The sequence below is a fragment of the Aythya marila genome, assembly GCF_965140915.1.
Source record: "Aythya marila genome assembly, chromosome: 4".
Lineage (NCBI taxonomy): Eukaryota > Metazoa > Chordata > Aves > Anseriformes > Anatidae > Aythya > Aythya marila.
Window position 1 is genome coordinate 17061518 of NC_139045.1, and position 17261 is coordinate 17078778.

Consider the following 17261-nt stretch of genomic DNA (forward strand, 5'->3'; position numbering starts at 1 on the left):
TTAGGAGTATAAAAATTAGTCATCTTACAACAGTATTTTTATCCCACTATCAGGCTATTCAGGCACTCTTCTGAGAAGAACAAGTTTATCCTGAGAAATAGAAGATAAAGCTATGAATCAGCTGGTATTTTTTTAGCCAATGAAAATATTGACTGAGACATCACTCTTAGATTTTTTACTCCAAATATACTTTCATTCCAAATCAACTGTTATTAAGTAGAGAGCTTATTGAACTCATAACTAAACAAAGAAATCTGCTCAGCATACATATCTTCAGAATTTATAGACTTGCAGTAGGTTGAGTGAAATACCACTATTTGTTTCAGTATCATTCTTTTTTGCTATAAAGTTATTTTTTTTAATTCATAGCTATCCATTTTTTTAGACTCAAATATATTTCTATCAGTTGTATGAGCTTATACATAGCTGTTCACAGCATTTCACTAAGTAAAACTCAGAATATCAATGCCTGTAACAAACAATACCAATATTTATTAAAAGATAAAAGTCCATTACAATGGAAATAACTTTTGTTGTCCAAATTAGTGTGCTATATCTACCATGATGTAGTTGTTTTTGTTTGTTTGTTTGTTACTTTTTCAATATCAGTGTGATGCTATGGAAGTGAATACTGAATTCCAACACTGCCTCACTGATACGCTGAATGGAAAAAATTAGTGCTAGTCTTCCCTTCACAAATTGTAAATCTACTACCACATGTGGTATTTGGAAAGTTGGTTGCAGGCTCAAGTGCCTTATCATAAAACAGTTTTTAATTCAGTGTACTGACATTTTAATTTGTCTGTTTTTTACTGCTCAGAATTAAGAAAGGGGCATCATTCCAAGCTATTTCTCCAATATCATTTGGAAGCAACATGTCTTTTGACCTCTGAATTAAACTGCAAAACTCTCCCCATACACAGCATTTTGCAGTGCTGAGTTACTCATGACATTAAATCTCCAGCTGGTTTAGTTTGCCACTGAGAAAATGCAGCTACTTGTTCAGCAAAAAGGAGATTACCGTGAAATAAATTACTTTTTTTTTTTTTTTTTTAAGGAAATTAAAGGTTTATGGAACACCTTGATTCAATATAGAGCTGCATTGCTATTCTAGAGTCTGCTAACCAGCTCAGCACAAAGCATTTTTGTTCATTTTTATTTATATACATAACAAGGAATATCAAGGTCAACATTTCTTTCAAGAATGAAATGATGTGAAAATGCTCAGAGTTTATTTACTTCTCAAAGTTGAACATGAGCTATTATACCTACTGTATGTGCAACCGTTAAACATCTGACCAAAGACCTTTCAAAACACCTTCATTTCTATTATCTCAGTCCCATGAAAAGAACTTGGAATCAAGAATTAGCACTTAAGTAAAAGATCACTATAGGATGCTCCCTGGGATTTGGGCTTAACACAAATGTGTACTTTTAAACAAGAACAAGATTAAGATAATGTGCTCAAGGACAGATAGATCATGACAAAAAGTGTTTCACAGTCATGATGGAATGAAAATAATTCACAGAAAAGAAGCAAGAGTGGGAAAAAATGGGTCAGGGAAAACAAAATTGCATCTCATAGGCACCCTCCAACTCTAAAAAAGGTAATTTATCCTTATAGAAAAATCCTATGAAATCTTAACAGTAATGTCACAACAATGGCTTGGTCTTGGTCACACTAGAGTCTATACCAAAGATGCAGATATTTTTCAATGAGTTAGGAATGAATTCATATGTCTATAGTTATTTCTCTTCTAGATAGAGTAATAACACTGAATTCATTTTTTTCTTTATAGAATTTTAAACAGTTATGGAATTTGGTCTATCATTATATCTCTTTTGTATCTCCAGTCCATTCATTCCATTCTCTGCCTTATCAGCATTTAGGAACTAAATGATGTCAGATTGCTTGGAGCTCATTTAACCTCTCAAGGCCATGTAAAACAATCAGTCATACCTACTTTGATGTCTGAACATTGATCCCACAACAAAAGGGATCATAGGGAACACCATATGCCCCACTGTTCATACATGTAAATGAAGAAAAAAGGTATTTGGTGAGTCACGTTTATACGTGAAGCTGTAATCACACAAATGAGACAAGGTGGATTTCCGGTGCAGTGCCTGTTTTGTTGTCACCACACATATGCTTGTTGATAATCTGCATCAAATAGGACTGCTTTCAGTGAAAGCAGAGAATTGTACTGGAGGTGGTGAGACTGATTTTAAAAAGTGCCTCCCTCCATCCTATTTTCTAGTCTACTGTGTACAAACTCTTTTGTTTGCATCCTCCAACTCTGTGCAATTTATGTACGGTCCCAAGAGATTGCCCATCACAGACCTGTATGTGTATTTTGGTTGCCTGTTCAGTTCTGAGCTATTCTGAAAATAAATAAATAAATAAATAAATAAATAAATAAATAATCCATGCATTTATGCACGTGAAAACAGCAATAGTCATTATTAATGAAACTGCACATAAAGAAAGAAAGGGATTTTTAACTACAGTGTAGAGCTGAGTCAAACGTGAACAAATTTACTATGTTCAAAAGTTTGATAGAGACTCAACATCTATTGCAAAAGTCTGGCAGAGGTAAGTGCAAGAATCTAGGTGATCTCAGAGACACTAGAATGTAACCTTATTATGGGCTTGTGAAAGTGACAATAGCTACAGTCACTAGTGCAATTACAAAACTGTTGTTTTGTTTAAAAAATGAATATATTGTTTTTCCATGTTAGTGGGGACTCAGGCACCTAAACCCCATCTGGTCCTGAGCTGGTAAAGTCTACTTACTGCTGTGCTGTGTCACATAGATTTATTGGCTGTGATTTGCATTGGTATAACCTCATTCTTCTCTATTTCCTGGGGCAGATTTATGGATTAGGAAGGCTTCAGGATGCACTAGGCAGTTTAAAATTCTTGTGTTAATTCTTAGCATAGGCCTTGCCTTTAATGGCAAGAGATCTGGATCCACCTTTATTTTCCTCTACCTTTTCTGACACGACCAATGTATAGAATTAATATATACATCTAGGAACATATCTGCAGCCACAGGATGTTTAAAGTGTTTCTTTTTACTCAACTGAAGCACACAGTTATTTCAAAAGCTTCATCTTATGAGTGCTCAGGGATGCAGTTGTAGGCTGGTGTGGACATGGACTGCTGGCTCAGGACTGTAGGAGGCATTATAGAATGATTAAAGACCACAAGGGAGGAGTAAAGGTTGCATTTGTTCTCCCTTGTATAATCTATAAAACAAGATGTTCTGTACAGCTTCTGTCAATGAATATTGTACATTCAAGAGAAAAACAAAATCTAAATTATATATGATAATTTATATTAAATATCAGAATTAATATCAGAATCTTGTGAGTTGAGAAAAAAAAAAATGTTAATTATATATGTGGTCCAAAATAATGTCACAGTGTGATGTTGAGTCAATATCTCCATGTTGGGGTCCTATCTCTAGATATGACACATTCAGTGTGATATTCCTCTCATGTATAAACTGCAAATATTTTAATGGGTAAACATCAGTCACTCTAAAGAGTAGACTTCAAGCAGGTGGTGTTTAAGATCTTAATTGTCCTCTGAGTATATAGACAGTTATCTTTTGTCACCGCCTATATGTTCTTTCATGAAAAAGAAAGAAATAAGATCAATGGATGGATCTGAAAACTTTTAACTCTGAGGCTCTGATCAAAATCTTTACATAAAAACGAAATATTGCAAAAGATGCATGTTGTCTCATCAATTGCACTCATTCAAAAGACTTATGAACATGCCTTACAGAATGCATTGTTCTATAACAAATCTTCTAAGGTAAAAATCTATCTATAACTTGTCAGTATTCAGATAAAGCCAACGGAGATATTATCTCCTTCTTACCGGTAAGAAGATGCACTTCACAAAAGCCCTTTCTTCATTAGACTGTGATGGGTTGACTCTGGCCAGTGGATAAACACCACAGACCTCCTTGCTCACTCTCCTCGACGTCCCATCCTACGCCTTTTCCCCAGGTCAGTGAAAGCAAGAAAACTCATGGGTTGAGATAAAGTAAGTTTAATAAGTGAATGAAAGACTAAGGGAAAACAGAAAAAAAAAAGAAAACACCAAAACAATGATAATCACTCACTATCACTATCTGCCTACAAGCAGACCAATACCCATCAGTCTCTGAGGAATGGTTACCTCCCTCAAACAAACAAACAGAAACATTTCCCAGTTTTTATTGTTGAGCATAGAATTATATATTCCTTTGGTCAGTCTGGGTCAACTGTTCCTGGCAGCTTCTTGCCCAGTCCCCGGCCTACAAGGGAAACAGAGAAAGCCTTGGGACTGTGCAAGCACACCTCAGCAACAGTGCAAACACTGTTGTGGAATCAACACAGTTTTAGTCACAAATCCAAAACATAGCATCATACCAGCTGCTACAAGGCAAATTAACTCCTTCCCCGACAGAACCAGTAGGCAGTCTTACTCTTTCTCTTTTAAAATTAGTCCTTGTATTTCATTTCAGCACATCCATTTTGTAATTTAGCCAAGTTAACAAGGAAATATGAGCATCCTAACAGGTTCCAGGGCCATTGTCACCTTCTGTAGGAGTTCCATTTATATCTAGACAAGAGAGTGGTATAGATCAGGATGCGCATCAGGATGTGCATCTCTTGATTAAGACAGAATATTTTATCCCTCAGTCTTGGAAATGAATCATAGAATGAAATGCTGCTGGAGCTTAATATAAATTAAATGGACATTGCTAAAACTAGCACACCTCATAGAGTGTAGAAAAGACAGTTGGCTTCTGGAATCTGGGAAGCCAAAAGAAACAGCAAATATCACTTGGTAAGTCAAGTTTAGTTACATATTGGCCATCACCCAAGCCCGGTAGCATTTCATTAATCTGAGGTATTGGATGTACATCTGAACCAGACATTACATTTAGCTTCCAGAAATCAATACAAAAATCAGATATGCTGGTAAGGTTCCGGAACTAATGTAATTAGGCTGTAGCATTCTGTGTGTAATGCTGTAATGACTAACTATAGCTTCTTCCATAATTTGCCTATTACTATATCCCATAACTCTTTAAGATCTGAGTCATTTGTAAAACTCTTCTAGGTTCATGAGTTTCTGCTACAGAAGTAATCACATCCAAAAGCTTTTAATTAGCTATCTACCTTCTCCTTGCTGCCCAAGAGCTGAGTATTCCCAAATGGTATTTCTGGTCCTTTCATCAGACTTCTGAGGTTCCAGCTGCTTCTGAAACAAGCTGTTTGCCATGTGTATTCAATGTCTCCCACAGTTTCAGAATAATAACATGATAAATCTGAGCCCTTTGACTTTTTCGCACTGGCAAATTTCTTTGCTAACTCTCCCTACGTGTCATAATTTCAAAAGCCTTTGGACCAGTAATTAAGTTTCTCCAAGAAAAAAACATCTGGTTACTCATTTCGATATCAATAACAGATAATAATAACTGCTCTGAGTACTGCTGCTGTCTGTAGATTTGTTTCCAGTGAAAGGATTGAAAATGTTTTGATTTTTTTTTCTGTCATAGTACATGCAATACAACATTCTGATTTGCAGTGCCACATTTCCCCTAGGATTCCTGAAGGTGGGTCAGTAGTCCCTGCAGGTTGCTTTCTAGACAGTAACAAAAAGGATGAAAAACTCTACAAAATCTTCAAAATTTTGAAAATCTTACTGATTTGGGGGTTCAACAACCATAAATTGAAATGTTTCATTTAGTGTACATTTGCACCATGCAGACATAGTGTCATAGCTGAAAAAAATAGCTTAAAATGTGAACGTTAATTGGGTGTATACAGAGGGTGAATAACCAGAACTGGAACACAAACACACAGATGCTACAGGAATCCGATGTTAGGGCAGCACAGTAGAAGTTAGAATGGTGTGAGAACAGCTTTTGCAGTGGTGTTCCAAGTACTTGTGACAGCAGCTATTCCATGGCTTGCACTCAGCTAATGTAGTACACACATTCTCAGGGCTGCCTGGTCACACACAGGGACTGTACCATTTCAGTCCGGATCACTACTGGAGGATTGGCAGGCTCCAGGTGAGCATAACCAAGAGTCCAAACCTTTCTACTAAATCCATTTAGAGATGTAGGTTCTGGGAATAGGATGCATCAGAATCAGCTTTTGTAAATCTAAGTCTGTGGCCCAACCTGTAGGCATCCAATTTTCTGAGAATGTATGATCTGTTTCTTGTCTGCTGAAACACCACAATAGTTACCTCTGTAATCTTAGCAGACAAAGTATCAGAAAACAGATTATTGCACACCCAAATTAAGGTACACTTTTTCTATAGCTAAAATATCTTTGTGGAGTGAAGAGGGGAAATATGTTTAGTTATAAATACATAATCATTCATGCTTTGAATTCCATGTATATCCATGTGGACAAGCTTTAAATAGCAAAATGCTAGTTTACTTGCTATGTATTACATACTATAATATACTCCACAACTGCTGTATGATTGCTGTCAGCAGCTAGTGATGTGTAAAGCTGGACATTGTAGTAGTTCATGGAATTTGGACACTGAATAGTCTGATTTGCCATCTTTTTAATTGGTAAAGCACTTGTGTAACAATTACATCTTCTCCCAAGACTTTGAGAGTTTTCGGATTTCCACTGGGTTGCTTCAGTGGAAAAAATAAACAGTTATTACTCTCTACACCTGATAACACTAAAGAGACAAAACAGCCACAGGGCTGAGATAAATAGGTGCATAATGTGCTAGGGATGGTTTTCCAACTCATACATCTTCAATAGAAGTGTTAACTAAATTCTATTGATAGTGTCAAATTCTGCCTTCAGTTACAGCTGTGAAACGTAATGGAGAGAAAAGTTTGTGCAAAGAGAGACTCTGGCCTTGTAGACCCTTTTTTTTTGCCATTAAATATATGACAGACTGAAAGAATATTTCATGCCTGAGATCTCAGGCAGATCACTGAAGAGCTGCAGATGGGAGAATGTTCATTCCTTTACCTAGAACCTGAAAAAACATGATATCGAGCCACTGATCATAAGAAGTCCTATCATGCAGCTGTTGCAATGACAGAAGACATGACTGTTCTCCAACTCAGGAAATAAAAATAGCTCTATTGTCTCACTGTCATTGTATTCAAGCTTAAGTTAAATTATATAACTTCAGGAAAAATAGTTATGCTATATATGCATCATGAACCCAGTTCACATCTCAAAATTTGCATTTGATGAACTACTAGATCATCACTTCAAGGTTGGCTTTTTTTTTTTTTTTTTTTTTTTTTTTTTTTTTTTTTAAATGAGAGAGGAATTAAGCTTGCTGCTTCTAAGGAATGATGGCAAATGGCAGCCTGAATATATTTTGTAGCCTCACTGAAATACACCTGAAGAGTCTATTAAGAGTCTATTTCCGAAACATATAGTGCAAAGAATGAAAATATCACTATGTTAGCATCAAATAAGAAACTATACTGTAAATCTAAGATACAATTTTAATGATCAAGGCGAGATTCCTTGAAGATGCTGGAAAACTGGAAAAGAAGGGATACTTGTCTGCTAAATCAGGCATTTTTTCCTGACATGTAAAAATGGCTTCCACAGAATAGGGCTTATTTATTTACTTATTTATTTGTTTCCTATATAATATTGCTGGAATATTTCACTTCAGTTACCTAGTGAAAATATTTGTGAAGATATTAACATTTTTGTATCAAAATCCCATGGCAGTACTGCAGGAAAGTTTTGAAGTAGTTGTATTTTTTCTAGAGCCCTGCAATATAGATTCCAATGATTGTATAATAATTTTAGCATGCACTTGAAAGGAAAGGAAAGGAAAGGAAAGGAAAGGAAAGGAAAGGAAAGGAAAGGAAAGGAAAGGAAAGGAAAGGAAAGGAAAGGAAAGGAAAGGAAAGGAAAGGAAAGGAAAGGAAAGGAAAGGAAGTACATTCTATCAACTCTTATTGACAGTTGTAAAGAACTCATTGCAAAAACCCTTGTAAAATTAAACCCCCAGTGTATAAAATGCAATAGAAAGGATTTCTATGTGTTATTATTTTCAAAAGAACATGTTTTTTGAAGTTCTAAGTTTGGGTCAGTAAACAGAATTCTTCTATTTCCTAGAAATCAGTTTTATTTTATAGAAACATTTGCACTTATTGATACAAATGCCATGAAAAAACAGCCAATTACAGGCGATAATAGAGTCAAAGAAGTAAGACTTGAGGAACACGCATACACAATATCTAACATTGGAAATTGAAAACTGAACTGTAAGCACTAAGACGCTACACAAGAGCAACTCAGGAGGGAAAAATATTCAAGTAGTGAACATTTGCAAATGAATAATCCAATGGAGTTACTCACATTCACCACAACTAGGCAAAGTGCACAGAGAGGAGTGTGTTCATGTTGTACCTCTCCCTAAGAAGCCTTCTGCCAGGGCTCTGAGCACCAACAGGCACTACCACCTGGGGACCTCCCCAGGGGACTGAGGAACCTGTCATCTCTGTTACGGCACAACCCTACAAGCCTGGACCTGGTACCTGTGACAGTAGCTAACTCTGCAGAGTTACAGTTGGAGCCTCCAGCCATGCAATCGCTTCTCGTTGGCTTGGTAGGTATGTTGAAGCTCCTGTTCTCACCTTCGTTCTTCACTTACTACCCTGCAGGCATTCCTGTGCCTAGACTTTTACCCTGATAATCCTCATTTTACCTCACCTCCGCTTGCACATTTGACTTCCTGGGTTGACCTCATACCTGTACTGTTGCTACAGGCTTTCACAGCAGTGACTGAGCTGTGGTCGACCCAATTTTGCTGTGGCACTTTGCTCTTCTTATTGTGATTTGCTTTTCATGAGCATTTTAGGACTGCATTCCTTGTTAGTCTACCTGGCCAACATCTTCAGCTTTTGTCTTATATTTCCTTGAGGAGCAACCCAGCTTTGGCTGCTGCCTACCATCTTCCTGATATGTAAGTGCTGTAGATGTATGCAAACAACAAAGTCTTTGTAGAGCCTGCTGAATCAGTAGGGAGCCAAACAAGTTGCAAAATTACTAGGGAAGTGCTTAAATTTTAGTTCTATAGAACAACCTAATGTGGAGGTAGAAGCTTTTTTACATTGTCAAGCTGTTAACTAACATAAATGTCAACAAGTGAAATCTTTATTTATAAAGATAATGCTACAATAAAAGTGATAAACACTAGCACCTAAGAAATAGGATTCTGGTTACCTCTTTGTTCTCTTCAATTAATTATACCAAACAATGGCATGGCAAAATAATAACCTAACTTTAATTAGTAAAAGGAGATAGCATAAGAGTCCATTCACAATAATTTTATAGGAATAAACGTGGATCTACAAAACTACATATGTCTGTAAGAGGCTATGTTTAGACAACAAAAAAGGGGTTTACCTGTTAGCTTTCATCATCATTACATACTTAAATGTTTAAGGACACTTCAGAAAATGCCTTTTGTGAATTTAATATCTGAATAGAAACAATTTTGTCTATAAAACCTATAAAAACTGATGTCAGCACTACCATGTCTGTCCCAAAGCAGACAGACTTTCTGTCGCTAAAAGAAGATTCTGAATGCCTGACATAATTATTTTCTTCTGTAGACTTCTTCCTGCAATGCCTAGAACTACTTTGAGCATTGCAGGGAAACAGGGTGGTCAACAATTGATAGGCTTTTAATTGTTATATTTGACCCATGTGGCTTATGATAATGACTGCAGCAATATTTTCTTGGTAAAGTTTATAAGTTATTTCCTTTCCTGTTATGCTGGGTGGAGACTTTGTTTAGCTACCTATCAATTTAAATGTTTCTATTCCTGTAAGTCCTCTTATTCTAAGTGAAAAGACGCTCAGATCTGGGAAGCACCAGAGTCAGTTAGAGCTGTCCTTAAACAGTAAATATATTGAAGTCTAAATAAGATCATATAAGCAACTGCTTATACTACCAGTAAGCTGGCATGAAAATCAAAGGGAAGTAAAAATCTGAGCAAGCTGTATATAGTCTCTGTAAATATTCTTGTGTTATACTTTGGCTGAATTTTGCTTCTGGTTAAGAAACTGTAGGGATCAGTCATCATTAAAACTGCAGAAAGCAAGATGAGCAAGTCGTTGCAGTATTAGCCCAAAGCCACCCAGCTGAAACCACAGCTTCTGTGGCTGCTGACATTTCTTTTCATTTATATGTGCCTCTGTTGCTTTTCAGTAGGCCACCCACTGTTTGCTTGCATATTGCTGTATATGCATATTGGAGATTATGCACTATCATGCTCTATTTCTCTAATTTTTCCTTTACATAAAAAAGCTCTAAGGCCTTCTAGATGTGTGGCTTTTGATCATTATAAAGCATGGATTACTGGTGCCTAGAAACTCATCTCTTCTCTGCTAGGTGTTTCTGTTTGTTAACACACATTGAGTAAGATGACAAATTCCCCACCTGTTGATTTTATTCAGTAGTACTGGTAAACACTGTTTGCTTATCAGAAAGATTCAGATTATCACAATATTAGAAATGCTTTGAAACTAAAAAACTATTTAATAGGTCAGACAAAATTATTTTAAAAAATAGGTTTTCTATCTACAAGCTGTTAGCCTGGAGTAAGAAAAGAAAATGAGCTTCAGTGCATTGGCTTGAAAAAATCTTCAAGTTTTCATTAAACAAGCAGTTACGGTGACTGGTATTATACTTTTACTACTAATTTACCTTTATAAAAAAAGATAACTACAATTATGTCACAAGGGTTAACTGAAAAAATTAATGCAGGCAGAAAGAATTAATATATTCATCTGCTTGACTTACAAAATCCTATCACAGTATTTCTGTCTTTCTGACAAGGGAATGTGTTAGTGTGAACAATGAAGTGACCCCTCATCTATCTTTGCACCTAGGAAGGAGTATTCTGGATTTTCATTTATTGGTTCTCTCTCAGTTCCATTCAAATGTGTATATGGGACATGCACTTATGTATATCTCACAGAAACCTGCATACTGCAGTGCACAGAATCCTAACTTCCCTTAGGCTGAGTGAAGGCTCAGCTGCAAATAATCACTGTTGATCCAGCTGACTAGGATGTGGAGTGTAAAAGCTGAGAACAATTATTTTTCTCCCTTTAGTGTCCTCAGACTGACTAGTCTAGAAGAAACTCAGTGGATTACAATTAGAATGGCACATTAAACATTCTGAACTGGGTTTGAGCATACATGAGCCCAAGCCTGTTTTTTGCACATCTATGCTTTCTATCTCACTTTAGGAGAAGAATTCCCTTCTCTGAAAGTATTCTTCTTACAGAAAAAAAGGAGACATTTCTGGTGCCTCCATCAGAAAGGATGGGTATGACCAGCCCTTGGCTCTGGGGTGGAGAATTGAAGGACTGGAGTTTTATCATCTATCAAACCTTCATAAAGATTTAGTGGTTTTGTTTGTTTGTTTGTTTGTTTTGTCTTTATACAATTATCTTCCAAGGAGATGGCTTCTTAAAGAATGACTTCAATTAGGTAAAATTAGGAAAGCATAGGAATGTATATACCCTAGCAGGTCTGGCTAACTGTAGTTCATGACACCATACCTTTGCAGGAGATGTCATGCCAGTCACCTCAAAACTTCCTGGGAAGTTACCTGGCTGATGATGGACTGAATGATCTAATGAAGGATTGAAAACATTATGCCTGAAATGAAAACTGGGTATGAGCCTGATCTGGCCCTGCAGGATATATAGGGATTATATAAAAATCAGACAGAACTAGGCTAAACTCTTGCTTTCTGGGAGAAAATAGTGCCCTTAGTACCTGTTGCCTGCTTGGTATTCAGACTTCCCTGTCTTCTGACTAGGAAATCTCTTTCACTTGTAGAGTAGGGACCAAATGTTTCTCTCTTCTGAACACGGTTTCAGCCTGGGGTGTTTTTTGGTTCTGTTTTGCACAGCAGTAATCAAAGAAGGCAAGAAGCTTGCACAGGAAGTATAGTGTGTCTATTAAGGAGCCAAAATAGGCACTCTGAAATAAGATCATTATGTGTGATAGACAAGGAAGATGAGGTGTCTGTGTTAGGCTAATAATGGTGGAGTATAAATTTGTAAAGGCAAACTAAAGTTTTCTCCTGCAAAGATGCTGAAGCTAACATACCTCTTGACACTCAGCTTGATTGACAAACTTAAGCACAAACTTGTGCACACCAACCTTCAGAAGCAGTTGTTGTGTAGCTATTGAGATTTTCTGTGCCATTATCTTCTAAATTTTACATTATATACAAGAAAACAAATACGATGTCTATTCTTTTTGTCTCTGCTCAGGAAATGAATCAGTAATTGATTTTTCTAAATATACATATATATACACACACACACATATATTTCAGTGAAGTTAGTTCTACTTTTACAGTTGGAGGGCCTGGCATCATCTTCTCACCAGCAGAATGGGTGGATGGTTCTCACAACAGCTGTGCACATTTTTTCATGTCATTCACTGTAGGTGCAGCACTTGCATATGAAAGTATCAATATATGTATATAGCTTTCAGAGCCATGCATTCCCCCCCCAAGAATTTACTATAATGGTTGTCTCCCAAAACAGTGGTGTATATCATGATAAAGTAATCTTAAGAGTATTTCAGAAAAATTAATAACCAAAGGAATTTTCTTTGTATAAGATTGCTTTAAAGACAGTTCTAGAGGTTGTTTATTATTATTATTATTATTATTATTATTATTATTATTATTATTATTATTATTATTATTATTGGTTGAAATGTTTATGGAAGTCACTTCTTTTCTTTAGCTCTACACTATTTAGTATGAAAAACTCTATCTAGCACATTGCCCCTTGAACTTGCAGATGTGGGAGGAAAAAATACTAAAATACTAATCACTAACAATATAATACCTAATTATGTTCTAAGATCAACACTGAACCTTACTACATAACAGTAAGAACATCAGATTGGAAACTCTAGAAGATGAGTGAAAAAAAAAAAAAGAAAAAAAAAAAGAGAAAAAAAAAAAAGAAAAAAAAAAAGCTCTGGCTAGTGTTGTAAAAGCCTTTTTGTTATTGCCTTATACACACAGATTACACTAATCCTTAACATCAATTTAAAAAAGCATCCTTCCAGGCATATATCCAAATTCTGCAGAAGTCAACCCAGAAAGCAGCTCTAAATCTCTTGTAGATTTTTCTCATGATTAAAACATGATTAGGACATAAAGAGTAACAGAATATTGAAAACATTCTGAAATTGTGTAGATTAGTGGTCTTTTTTTTTCCCCCAGTCTGTTTGACCCATTCTATATAGTTCAAACAGCATACAGCAAGAGATAAATTCATTATTGAGTTCCGTGGGATGCTTCATAGAACTTTTAGGATGAGTTTTCCGTTATTCTAGCAAATTCCCTCCTCCTACTACCAAAGTGAATAAGATTTGACAGGTGGATCTTGTAATAGCTAATTTTCTTTCTTTTATTTTTAAGAACTACTGAATATTTATCTATGCTTTGAATTCTAATTACCTAATTAATAGGATAACTAACCACCTAAAATTACTTAGAAAACAGAATTAAATATTTCTGTGCTTTAAGAGGAATGTATTAACTAATTTGCCAAAAGTTCAAGCTTACAAATGATTATTCTGTCATGCATGCCAATATACTCTTAACAGCAGTGGAACTTTGTACTTTCTATAGAACTTTCTCCTTTTACTCCATTTACCAAGACTTTCTCATCTCTCAGACAGGTTTGTTTATTTTATCATATTATACATTGGTGGTGTAACAACTTGACCCAGTGTTCTTTTGTTGATTTTAATTTGAATTTCCTTTACAGACAGAAAGACTTGCTCTTCGGCCAACTCATGGCTGAAAATAGTAGCCATTCCTTCAGAAAAGGCACAAGTGAAAGAAAGTTAAGGGTGGCTTTTGTTTGTTTGTTTATTTGTTTGTTTGTTTATGAACTGAGGCTTTCAAAGGAAAATAATAATCCTGTAATGACAGGGTTATGAAGGAAAATCATTAAGAGTGGAGGGGAGATGGACAGACAAAGAAACGGAAGAGTTTAGGTTTGGGAGATGTTATAGTATTGGAGATTTTGGAAATCTAAAAATAAACAAGAGTTTTGGAATATTCCCAAATACTTCAAGAGCAAAATGAGTGAGTAGAGCCCAAGAACAGATGAGGGAATAATGAAGAGGCTTTCACAGGCTAGAGGCTTTCAGAAAATTCCAAGATGAAAGACTTGTTTATAACAAGCTCTGTGAGCTTGCTGTCCTTCCAGACTTTAAAGTGGGCTTAAGGAACTGCTGAGATACAACTCTATCTAAAGGTACTGCAAACTGATAAGTGACAGATACAAAGGGAAACCTGAAACATAGGCACAGTGCTACTACTATGGGTTTGAAGAATCCTGCTACTTGGTGCTACTATAAAGAAATGACTCCTTGACCTGTCGTGATCCACAATGATATGCTTGTTACAATGAAGTACAGATACTAATGTGTACAAATGACAGTTTTGTCTCTTGACTCTGAAAAGATCAAAGATTATTTTCATGTCAGTATATTTTAGAGAAATGTTTGAGGAAGCAGAGCTTTCAAAAAAGAAAACTTGAAATCAAATACCTGTTATTAAGTTTTTGTTTATTGGGACTCTTTTATTTGATTATTCTGGAATATTGGAATGAAGGTAAATATAAAATTATTTTTTATGGATTTTTACACTAATATCCATGTTTTCAGCATAGGATTTTGGCAAAATTTGACGGAACATATTGTGCTAAGACTGTCCTGTAATTTTTGCATAAATTTATAATAGTTTTAAGAGTCTAGTAAAACAACATTTATCAAACTGGGATATGATGTGAGGGCAGGAAGAGCAAAAAAAGTGTAAAGCACTGCAATATATTCTTATCCAGTTGTCCCTGTTATGCAGCATAAAGTTGTTCAATTTGCGTGGAATAAGGTGTGGATCAAGAGATACCTGTCCTAATACAATAATTTGCTTGTGTTAGTTTTATACATTACACTTGTTCAGCCTTTATTTTATTTTATTTTATTTTATTTTATTTTATTTTATTTTATTTTATTTTATTTTGTTTCCTAATAATCCTTATCTCATGAATCAAACTAAAATATAAGAAGACATAAGGTTTAAGCTATTTTTCACACTGATTCTAAGGTTTGGGCAACTTTCTCATTGCAGCAAGAGGTAAATAGGAGAGGAAAATGAGACACTGCAGAAGTTTGAAGTGAGTTGCTGGGTACTGAAGAATAGTAAGCATTTTTTTTCTATAAATATGAATGCTAAATTGGTTTTCTGATTCCAGAGAAAATTCTCACATTCTCAGACAGGCTTTATGGAATTCTAACAGTTAAAAGACTTTAAAAAAAATATATTTGATGTTTCTTCTATAACTTAACCTGACAGACTGGATGAACTTTAGATGACTAATTTCTTAGTTTTGGAGAATACAAGGAGAATTGATAGATTTTTGTTAGCAGAGACAGATCTGAGTTACTTTTTGTATTTGCAAATACACTGCTATTTGCATTTGCATTAAATTTCTGGCTCCAAATCCACTCAATGAACTTCAAACCAATTAAATAACTTACTACATTTTTTTTTCGTGCAGATATTTATGACCTTTAGTACTTATTAGCTACAATTAAATGAGATCAAGTGTTCATAATGGAGACTGTAGGAGAACTTGTGTATGGGTCCACAGAACAGGCATTTTAGTGAGGTTCAAAATTTACTCTTAATAGCCCTAGTGGCAATACTCAGTCCACAGTAGTGCTTAAAATAATCTAATGAAGAGAAGTATTTTTATTTCTAAAATATGAAAAGAGAAATGACCTGCTGAAAGGCTATACCCAAAATATTGTTTGAACATCCAAGTTACCATGAAGTATTCTGAAATTTTCATATTTGATCTCCATAGTGTCCTGCTAGCCTCTAACTCAGGGTGATGACGTAGATGTGCTGGACAGACATAATACAAAACTGCGAGCATAAATATCTTCTGCAACATAAATGCAAATCCCACAAAGGTGAATATCTAGACAGAGAATAGGGTTTGGATCCACATCTAAAATTCTGTTCTCCCAAGAAACAGTTACCTTTGGATTTAAAAAAGATGTTTTTGTTTAAGAACACATACCTTGGAGAGGAAATTTGTATTATTTCTTTTCCCAAATGCAAAGAGGGAAAACGAAAATATATTACTTGTGCTAGCTACTGTGCTATCTAAGAACTGGGTGAGAGCCAGTAGTGTTTAGATAGTGAAAAGACATTACAATTTTGAGAGGGCTTTTTGTCATGTAAATCATTAGAAAAGGGAGAAAATTTGTTTTACAATTCTGTTCTTCAAAGACTTCCGTCTCTTTATAGGAAGAACCACATAAGAAATTATTGTGCTATAAAATCCATGAACAGCAATATTCTTCCCAAAAGTCATTTCGCTAAGTGGAAACAATGACCACACCTTCTTCCAGTGCCAGGCACCAATTCCCTCACCAAAATTCTTTATAGAGGCTCAGTTCCTTGTTGTTTCTGCTTCTTTTTCCCTATTCCTCCTCTCAGCTTTGTCACTCAGCAGACTGAAGGAGCTTTTGTTGCTGTCTGCTTTGGGAAATGGCAGACAATGGATGTAATTAGAGCCCGCCACCATTCTGAAGGACTCCAATACCACATTTGATACTTAAATTGAGCTAAAGTGGGATTTCCCAGCCTTGGCTTTCTGCCCTTTTATTTTCAGCAGAGCATTTCTCTTTGTTGCTGAAACAACTGTGGAATGATACTGTTTATTCCCAGCACACCACAAAGTGGACCCATATGTCATTCTCCAGGTGAGTAGGAAGAGACCATTGTCGCTGCGTGTGATGAACTAATGGTCACCTCTTCCACTGAAGGTGGGGATGCCTGTATGATTTTGCTACTGAACACAGAGCTGCAGAAGTCTTCTACCAGAGTCAAACTGACTTGGACCAGTTACAGAACTTGGCCTATCTGTAACCTCCTGGTGATTGTATCTTCCACCTTTCCCAAATAAAACCTGGAGATGATACCCAGCATCTTTATTTCTACTAGATAGAATAAATACTAGATAGAATAAATTACAACTTCAGCAAGGAACAAAGTCTGACCTCAACTCACCTAACTGCAAATGAAAGATTGTTTCATACCATATCTCACTGAATATTAGACGAGGTATATTTTATATATATATATATATATATATATATTAATGTG